At 45.4% G+C, this 9,439-nt stretch overlaps 1 pseudogene; it reads right to left on the bottom strand.

Moving 5' to 3' along the window:
• Positions 1–897: 897 nt before the first annotated feature.
• LOC117283947 lies at positions 898–1,020 on the bottom strand (annotated as a pseudogene).
• Positions 1,021–9,439: the final 8,419 nt, after the last annotated feature.

Raw genomic sequence — 9,439 nt, 5'->3', positions numbered from 1 at the left:
GACTGTAACACGATGTCCTATCAAATCTGATCAAACGCTCTTATCAATTGCATTTGCGTCTGCTGCCATGAGTCTGCTGCTCCCCTGACCCCTCTACTTAGCCTTCTTGTCTCTCATCTAAGCGCATTGATTTCTTTTATGTGAATAGGAAATTATGTCATAAAGTCCTTGATGTGTGGGACGGAGAATGAATAAGGTCAAAGTGATAAGCCTCCATTTCTGTAACAATCAGTGGCCTCTGCTCAAGTCGTGACTCCTTACACTGATCTTAGGCTGCCCTGGTCAGAGCCTCTCCTGCCCCTTGTTGCCTGCGGCTGGGCTTCGAGCCACATAGAGCCACATGCTGTGACGGCTTCCAAACTGGTAGAATTCTAAACTCCTGGGTCAACCCTCTGCTGTTCCTACCACATAACAGTTCTTTTCAAGTCTTCTCCTACCATGGATGCAATGGTTTCTCAACCTTAGCATGACTGACATTGAGGCCGGAAAATGTGGGAAGAAAGGAATGAGATCGGGTGCCTGGATCAGCCAGCCAGGTTTCTGCCAGCCCACACCTCTGATATGCTGAGGGGCTTTGGACCTGAGAACGGGTGGGCGTGACCAGAGCTACAGAGCTCTGCAGCCAGCTGCAGGCAGTGGGGGCCCAGGGCTACTCTGTGAATCTCCTAGGAGAGGAGGGCTCTAGGTGCTTTAAATGAATTTCAGCACAACTCATTTGCTTCACAAGTTAGTAATTTCCTGGCTCACGATAGTATAGCTCTCTGGTTCTCAACTGAGGCTCAAATTGGCAACTTTTGGAAACATTTTTGGGTCATCACAACTGGGAAAGGGGGACAGACACTGCTGGCACCTAGTGGGTAGGGACCAACAATGCTGCTTCAAATGTTACAGTGCGCAGAAAGTTCCAAAACATTTTCCATAAGAAAACCTCAGGAATGATTTCTTTTGGTAAAGACAATCAAACCAGAATTAATAAGATGTTGTTTACACTTGATCTTAGCCAAAAGGCCGAGAAGCGATAGATGTGTTTTAAATGAATGTGTGGTTACACAACTGCACACCAGGTGGCCCTATCATTCCATGATTTCAAAGACTAAAGCCAAGTTCCCAACAAGGATATCAATGCTTGAACTCTTTCTTTTTCACTGATTATTTCTACAATAACTGACAATTTATGATCACGAGATTGATTAGCTTTTGCTGAATGCAAAAAGCACCCACAAAGAAATATATACTCTAGGTAGAAGTTTTAGTGTCATAGTTTTGGAGCCACAGATTTCCAATTTATCACCACCATGAATGTGGTTATTTCCCTCCTCTCCCTTTACACATGAAAACACTCCAGTGTCTCTGAAAACCTGATTTAACTTCAATCACCATCCTTGCAAAATGAACCCTGATGTTCTGGTACAGAACTCCATCTATTAATGGGATCTGGGAAATTTCCTGGCTCTTTAGACAAACTTTTCATAGTGGGGTGGACCAGTGAAGAAGAATGCTGAACAGGATCCTTAAGAGAAAAATCTCTCCTAGTCATTGTGGCCTTATTTAAGATGATACATGTGTATTTCACTCACTCATTCAAATAGCCCATGAATAAAAAAATATATTCTGTGTCTTAAGATCAAAACAAAACAAAACCAAAAAAAAGACACTCTATATCCAAAGTACTTTTAGGACATCCAAAGTACTATGGAGTGTTGTTTCTAAGAGAGGAAAGAATTTCAGTGAACCCAACTAATGTCAAATATAGACAATGGCTGAGTCCCTTAACTCCCCTTACTTTCATTGTCTAAATAATATTGGTGTCTGCCTCATAGATGTGTAGGATATGTCACTGATGAGTCAATATGTCATTAATGCAACCTTCAGGGTCCAGTCAGGAATGTGACAGTTCAACGTTTAAAATTTCATGGAGGGAATTCATTACACAGATTGTATTGGTCAGCTTTCCCGTCATTGAGACGCCATACCCAACATCTGCAACTTAAAGGAGAGGTTTAATTTGGCTCACGGTTTCAAGGGATTCAGTATATGGTCAGTCGCTCGAAGGAAGGAACATCATGGCAGAAGGAGTACGGAGAAGCCAAGCTGTTTAGCTCATAGTGGCCGAGGAGCATAACAGGGGAATGACACCAAAGAGAGGTAGTGAGAGATAAGATGTAGTACCCAAGATCGTGCCCCTGTGACCCACCCAGATAACACTCCGAAGTGTGCATCACCAGCCCCCAAGCCGACCAAGTTAACCCGATCGAGATTAACCATCACAAAGGATATGGAAGAACTGAGAAGATAAATGCAGTCAAGGATGGAAGTAAGATAGGAGCCATTTCCATGATAGGCTAAAGAGATCTGGGAAGGAAGCCAGGGAGATAGAGAAGGAGGGGGCTGCCCTGTAGGGACTGGACCCTAAGAAAAGACAGGGACTGCGAGAAAACCCCCACAGAAATCACTGGAGAGGGAAGACTAGCCTGGCTTCTCACTGGATAAACCTGCCTGGAAGCATCATTGGTAGGGGAAAGACAAAGAAGGATCTGAAAGCAACAGGAAGAGACAAACACTGAGCAAGCAGCATGAACACTCAGCACCCTCCAGGTGTTGGCTGTGTCTATGGGAACTCAGAATGGTGTGGGTAGGGCAAGTAGAAGGACCACTCTGCGCCTCTTAGGTGGGTGACCACTGATTTTAGATTCCAAACTCAGCACTTTGGAGAGAGAAAGAGGATGCTCTTTCCTCTTGGAAATTACTCTGGGGCAGCTTGGAAATTTGGTCATGCTCCTCTCTGGCCTCAGAGAAGGAGTTAGTTTTGAGACCCAGAACAAAAGAAACCAAGGGAGCCCTTTAAGGGAAGGAGTGACATGATCTAATTTGCACTTTTGAAGCCCTCCAGCAACAGGATGGGGAAGGGATTGAGAGGAAATGAATCAGTGCACGCATTTCTTGGGGACCCTGGGCAGAGCAGGGAAGGAGGATGTGACCAAGGGGCCAAGAGAGACAAGGTTAAAATCGGACAGAACATTGAAAGTCTCTAAGCCCTCAGTCCTCCCTTTAGCAGTTGTCCGTAGTGTCGCATCAGCCCTCAATGCCTGGGCTCACTCTCTAAGCCATTAACACCCAGTAAAGTTGGATGAGGCTTCAAGGTGCAGCTCCTGACCACAGCAAGAAAGCCTCTGTGGACCTGAAGGTGTTCTTGGTTTGGCTGACTGTGTACACAAAAGTCATTAGTTCCTGTTCTGGGAAGGTGATCTCCGTGGTCCCTCTCAGCACAGATTGGGACCCATGGCCTTAGTCCAGTCACTTTTTCCTTCCTTGGAATGGGCTCCATCTTTCACCCCAGCTCTATGGGGTTGCATTTTGAACTCAGGGCTGTATTAGTTACCTTTCTGTTACTGTGACAAAACACCTAAAAAAAATTTAAAAGGAGGAAAGATTTGACTCATGATTTCAGACATTTCAGTCCATGGTCATTGGCCTGTTGGTTTTTTGGGCCTGTAGCAAAACAGTCCCTCATGGTGGAAACATGTGGAATGTTCCAAAAGTAAGCCCTCAGTGACCCACTTCTTCTAAGTTGGCCCCACACCTACTGAAATTTCTATCATTTGCTAATAGTACCATCAACTGAGGAGCAAGATTTCAACACATAAGCTTTTGGGGACATTCTAGATTTAAGTTATAACAATGGTCTTAGTTTTCTAAACCCCCTTTTTCTCTGCCTTTACATTCTTGCCCCATCTCCAGGCTCTCTCCCTCCCATCCATTATTCCACGATGCAGCAAATTTCCCAGTCATTTCCTCTCCTAAAGACATGGAGTTTGCACCATTGCAAAGGAAGTGGACCCATAGGTCATTTTGTCCAAGGAGGCACAAGTCAGCCTGCGGAGTACACTCTCAACTCATCTCATGGAAAAAGAATTTCAAGACATCAGAATGAGGCATAAGCAGATGTAGTAGAGTTAGAAGTAAGGGAGAATAGGAAAGGACTTCAGCTTAAGCAGCTGGAGGGGGCTCACCCTGGTGCAGGGGTTTGGACAGGCCCAAGAACAAAAGCACAAGGCCAGCTTTTATGGACTAGCTGAGATGGGCCAGGGTCCACTCCTGAGGAAGTTAGCTCTCCTGTGGTATTGCTTCAAACAAGGAAGGAGGCACATATGAGGAGTTGGCAATGTGATTTGTAACTGCCAGAATATTTTTAGCCATTAAGCTAAAAGTGGTTTAAGCAGTAGAAGTTCAATATCTGTTTCAATAAGGTTAAGAAATAATAAATCACAAAATGCTTTCCTGTAGATTTCAATATGTCTTCTGCTCAATGCTTTATCTCTGTTTTTAGGTGTGCGAGTCTTATTTCTTATCCATCAGTAAAGGGGGCCTGTAGGCTCTCTGACTGCTATGGTTGAACAATTGGAAGAGCAAAAAGGGCCCCGGCCGTAGTGGTCAGTTTGTGTACCAGTATTTATTAAGTAACAGTTATAGGCCAGGCATGGTCCAAAGGTTCTATTTCCATGCAATTTTTCTCATTAACCAGCTCTGTTCAGCCAGCGGTCACAGCCTTCTCCTGCAGGGACACTACTGTTTCTCCTGTTATTTCCTAGACATAGCAATCTGCACTTTCTTAGTTCATGTCCCTGGTTTTGTTCTTTCCCCTATTTCAACCACAACCTCCTCGGGCCAGGAGGATTGAGGTTCTAGGCAAGTCTGGCCTCAGTAGTGAGCCCCTCCTCTGACTGAGCTTCATCTCCCAAATCACATTGAGCTATAGTGTTGTAGGTAACTAATCCACCCACAAGATCCATCCACCTCCCCAAAGCCCCACCTATGAGTGCATGAGGCTTTAGGGGAACATCCAGACATAAACCATAACAGCCTGTACCCTACGTCACTTAGAAATTTGACTACATTTTTACTAGATTCATGGCAATGTGGTTCTTAAGTGATCTGGATCATTTCCTGCTTTTTTAGTACAAAATGTTTCATCTTTTATAAAACAGTTGTGACAGTGACTGGTACAGTGGTGCTTTCTGTTTGTTTTGCATTTTTAAAATAGCCTTTCTTGCTTGTAATCCCAGTATTTGGCAGGCTGACACAGGAGAATTGCATCAAGTTCAAGGCCAGCATGAACTACACAGCAAGACCTTGTCTGAAGACAAACTGAAAAAACAAATAAAAGGGCCTTTCTTGACAAATTTCAAAGCTGATGTTCTCAATATCAATTGCTTCACCAAAACGATGCACAAATAACAATAAAAACAAACAAGAAACCAAAACTTCCCTCTTTTGTGTAAAATCCAAAAGATTATGACCCATTAGTGAAACTAGGTAGCTTGCAAACCTTGAAGCTAAAATGGACAGTGCAAAAACTTCCCTAAAGCATAAGAAGAAAAGAGAGATTTTTTTTTTTTATGGACATTTTCAGGATGAAGTAATAATGCCCATTTTCTCCTGGGCCACAGATAGGCACTGTCCCCTAGTGAATGCACCGTTTACAATGACTTCCAGAAACTGGGCCCTTACGTGTGAAAACTTCACTTGTTTAATTTATATTTAGAGGCCCAGAGCAGCAATGTAGCTGTAGCGCATAACTGCTAACTTGCTAACATTGACAAAATTACATTTCGGGTCTAATTTCATTTGTGACTGTTCCGTGCTTTATGGGGAGAAAAACCACCCCCAACGGGGCAGCGTTGCTCTCCGTCAAGCAAAAACTGCAGTGCCGAATCCATTCTATTTGAGGTCTCCCTACACCTGCTTAGAGTGGCTGCTTTTGGCAGCCAAAGCTTCCGAGAGGTCACTGTGAACCACAGCTGTGGGAAAGAATCGTTCCAGAAACCACAGGCCTAGGAGCCCCGAATTCCCTTGGGTCCTGCAATGGCACCATGCCAGGGGCACAAGAAGGTGAAGACAGAAAGGACAGTCAGAGACCAAGAATCAGCACAGCGCCAGCAGGGACAGCCTGATTTTAGATCCCATTGTGCGTGCAGAGCTTTTGACAAGCATTTTCCACCTACACCTTTGCAGCAAGTAAGGAGAGGCTCAGCTAATGAGAGAGCGGAGACTCAATCTCAATTCTCTTTATTCTGAACTCTGCATTGGGTTTTTTGATGGGGGCGATTCCGGTACTGAATATTGAACCTGGGGCCTTGTACAGCTGTGCATCTGCTCCACCACGAGCTGCATTGCTGGCCACTGATAACCACTTGTGACGCTGGATCTCACTAAGCTGTATGTTTCTCCAGTTGGCCTCAAACTTGCAGTCCTTCTGCTTCAACCCCCGGTTCCGTCTCCCTGTAGCTGTTCCTTAGACTCCTGGTCACACCGCTTTTCCTGTTTTGCACAAGAAATTGAAAGTTGTCAGCCACATACACTGTTTCATTTGAGCAAAAGTGAGGGCGGTTTCCTTTAGCAGAACACCATAGTCTTCCTCACAGTCTAGCCTTGCCTCTCGCCCTCACCAAATTCCTCCATAAAACTTTGTCTCGCTTGGCACCGCCTTGGCCAGAGAGAGCTATTTAAAATGGAAATCTTAGCTGGGCATGGTGGTGCTCAGCTGTAATCCCAGCACTTGAGAAGTGGCAGGATCACAAGTTTCCCCACTATGTAGGGAGACCCCGGTCTCCAGCATACAAATGTGTGAATCAAAACAACCACTCCTTGACATAGAAATGTTTCCTGTGGATATAAAATAAACCAGTGGTGGCTTTTGCATTTTGAGACTATTCCAGAGCGACAGAAGTAGAAGAGGAGCTGGAGGCTTTCGTGATAAACATGTTGAACTTGGTGATTTCTTCAGTATGCATAACACAAATAATCCTGAACAGAATGCACAAATAAAACATTTTCTTGACTGTTTTGCATTGGGATAACATCTATGTTTCCTTTATCAGAATAATGTCTTTCAAGACATAAAATCACATACAGGGATTTCAAAGATAAGCATATTAAAAATAATTACTAAAATATAAAAAATGAAATTGTAATATAATCATAATGCCACCAGTCAGTTGAGGGTTCTTTTGCTTGTTTCAGAAAGAAATCACAAATAGGCAAAGTCAGGCTCTGCTAGTGGCTCCTGGATTTGGATGCCAATGGCCTCAGCTCTGGCCCTGGGTTCTGACAGTGGACCCCTGTTAATGTTGGGTGACATCAGCTGACCCTACTGCCGCCGGTCCTTGACACTGATTTGTGTCAGCTACCAGCTTCTCGAGCTCTTTAGGGGTAACAGCCTCTAGCTTTTACAGCACTTTCTTATAAAGAAACTGCCTTGTCCACACTACTTAGCATAAGCATCCTGAGCAGATTAGCTGCCCCTTCCCGGCCCACACTACCTGAGAAATAAATTTGGAGCACAGGGAGGCTTTATCTAGACAGAGCCAGGGATGCAGCACAAGTGGGCCAGTACCCCCAGAAGGAACCCATCCGACCAACCAGAGAAGTTTGAGAAAAGTGCTGTTTATATGGCAGCCACAGGCTATGGTTGGCTCAAGTTGGTCTAAACTCAAACATCCCAGTGTGAGCCTATGGGTTGGGCCAAACTGAATTCTACTACTCAGCTGAAAATCAAGCCTGTGACATGCAGGGCCATCGTCTCCCAGGGCCGGGGTGGGTGCAGAACATCGAGAGATGGGAAATGTCTGGTTGTCAGCTGTGTGTCTCTGTGGCAATGGTGGGGAACAAATATCAAGATCAGAATGACAGTTCACACCTCTAATCCTAGCAGCTTAGGAGGCTGAGGCAGAAGGAACACAAGGCCAACTCGGGCAACTTACTGAGACCCTATTTCATAAAAGGGGAAGTGTGGCTCATTGGTAGAACATCCCAGAGTTTTATTCCCAGTACGACGAGAAGAATAATCTGGGGTCACTTCTAACAGTCACCATAAGCTTGGTCAATATAAAGAATATTTCAAGACATCTTCAACAATAGTCGTATGATAAGAAAATGCGTGCTGACAAAGTTATAGGTGTGACTACAACGTCACTGGTTTCCTACATTGATCGTTGTAGCAAATGCTGTCATTCGGTCTAGATTTGTGAAAGGTGAGATTCAGTTTTCCTCCCACCCAAGGTGACAGACTCGTTCAACTCTGTCCTTGTCCCAGGCATGAATCCTTGTTCCTGTCGTAGCTGTTCCAGGCTTCACCTCTAAAAACTGTCTTCCTGAGCCTTCCAATGGCAGGCAGCCCCAAGTGGCCCTACTGACTCCGGCCACCTAGTTCTTGCTCTTTCTGACCCTCCCTTCCTCCTTCCCTCCTTCTCTTATGTCTTCCTTTTCTCAAGACTGGGGATTAAACCCACAGCCTTTGCACTGGCTACATCCCCAGCCCATTTTTATTTTAAGACAGTCTCCAAAGTTGCCGAAGCTGGGCTTGAACTTGCAATCCTCCTGCCTCGGCCTCCCAGAGTGTTGGGATTATAAACCTGTGCTACCAGGCCCAGCTCAAGCTCTTGCTTTTAGTCTCCTCCTACACTAAGCAGGGCTGATCCAGGAAATGTGAAGTTTACTGTGGAAATGGAATCATCATACGAGGGTCCCTCACAGAAGACAGGAGGCTTTTGCCTTGCTCTTTCTTGGTTCACTCGCTCTGAGGAACTACTTGCCACTTCATGGAGAAACTCAAGTGATTGGTCCAAAAGACCAGGAGCTGAGGTCTCCACCCTGGAGCCACTTTCCCTTGTAGCCTTGATGAAGCCATTTTAGAAACAGATCCTCCTGCCTGATCAAAGCTTCAGGTGCTTACAGTCTTTAAAGACACTTAGGGACTTCATGAAAAGCCCCGGCCGGAACCCCCTTCCAGGCCACTCCTGAATTCCTGACTGCTAGAAAGTGTGTGCTTTGGGTTTCTGCCTCCTCTACCACCAGCACCTCTGCCCCCATGGCCACCACCATCTCTGTCACCTCAGATGCCACCAACAACATCTCCACTTCCATCTCTATGGGGACCAGTCCCCCAGGGAAGTTGTTGTATTTATTGACCTCACTTCAGAGCTGTTACTTCCAGTAGTTCAGTGTGGGGTCAGCTTGAATAAGAAACGCCTAGGGATTAGTTTAGCTCAGTTCTGGGTGTGGAGGATGGATTTATTACAGACCTCAGACCCACCCCGTGTGTGGGTGGCACCAACAGACGGGTTTGCAGCTTAAGAAGGGAAAGGAGGAAGTCTTGCTTCTGCTCACTCGGAGGAGCTCCGACTTTCGCTCTCACTTTTGGACATCCGTCTCCAGGTGTCCAGCACAGACTCTTCAGCCTCCCAGTGCAGACCCTTCAGCTTCCTGATGCAGACTCACAGGGGACTCTGAAGTGAGTTCTAGGCGTTTGCCTTTTGACTGGATCTTCTGGCTTTCCAGTGCACAGATGGCCATTTTGCATTCCTACACCCCGAATCTGCAGGTGGCCATTCTTAGCCTGTCTTTTAAGTCCTTTGTATGATATATATATATATATATATTT

The sequence above is a fragment of the Fukomys damarensis genome, unplaced genomic scaffold (genome assembly GCF_012274545.1).
Source record: "Fukomys damarensis isolate Sample0158 unplaced genomic scaffold, DMR_v1.0_HiC HiC_scaffold_32, whole genome shotgun sequence".
NCBI lineage: Eukaryota > Metazoa > Chordata > Mammalia > Rodentia > Bathyergidae > Fukomys > Fukomys damarensis.
Note: the sequence above shows the minus strand (reverse complement) of the source record. Positions and strands in the feature narration are given on the sequence as shown.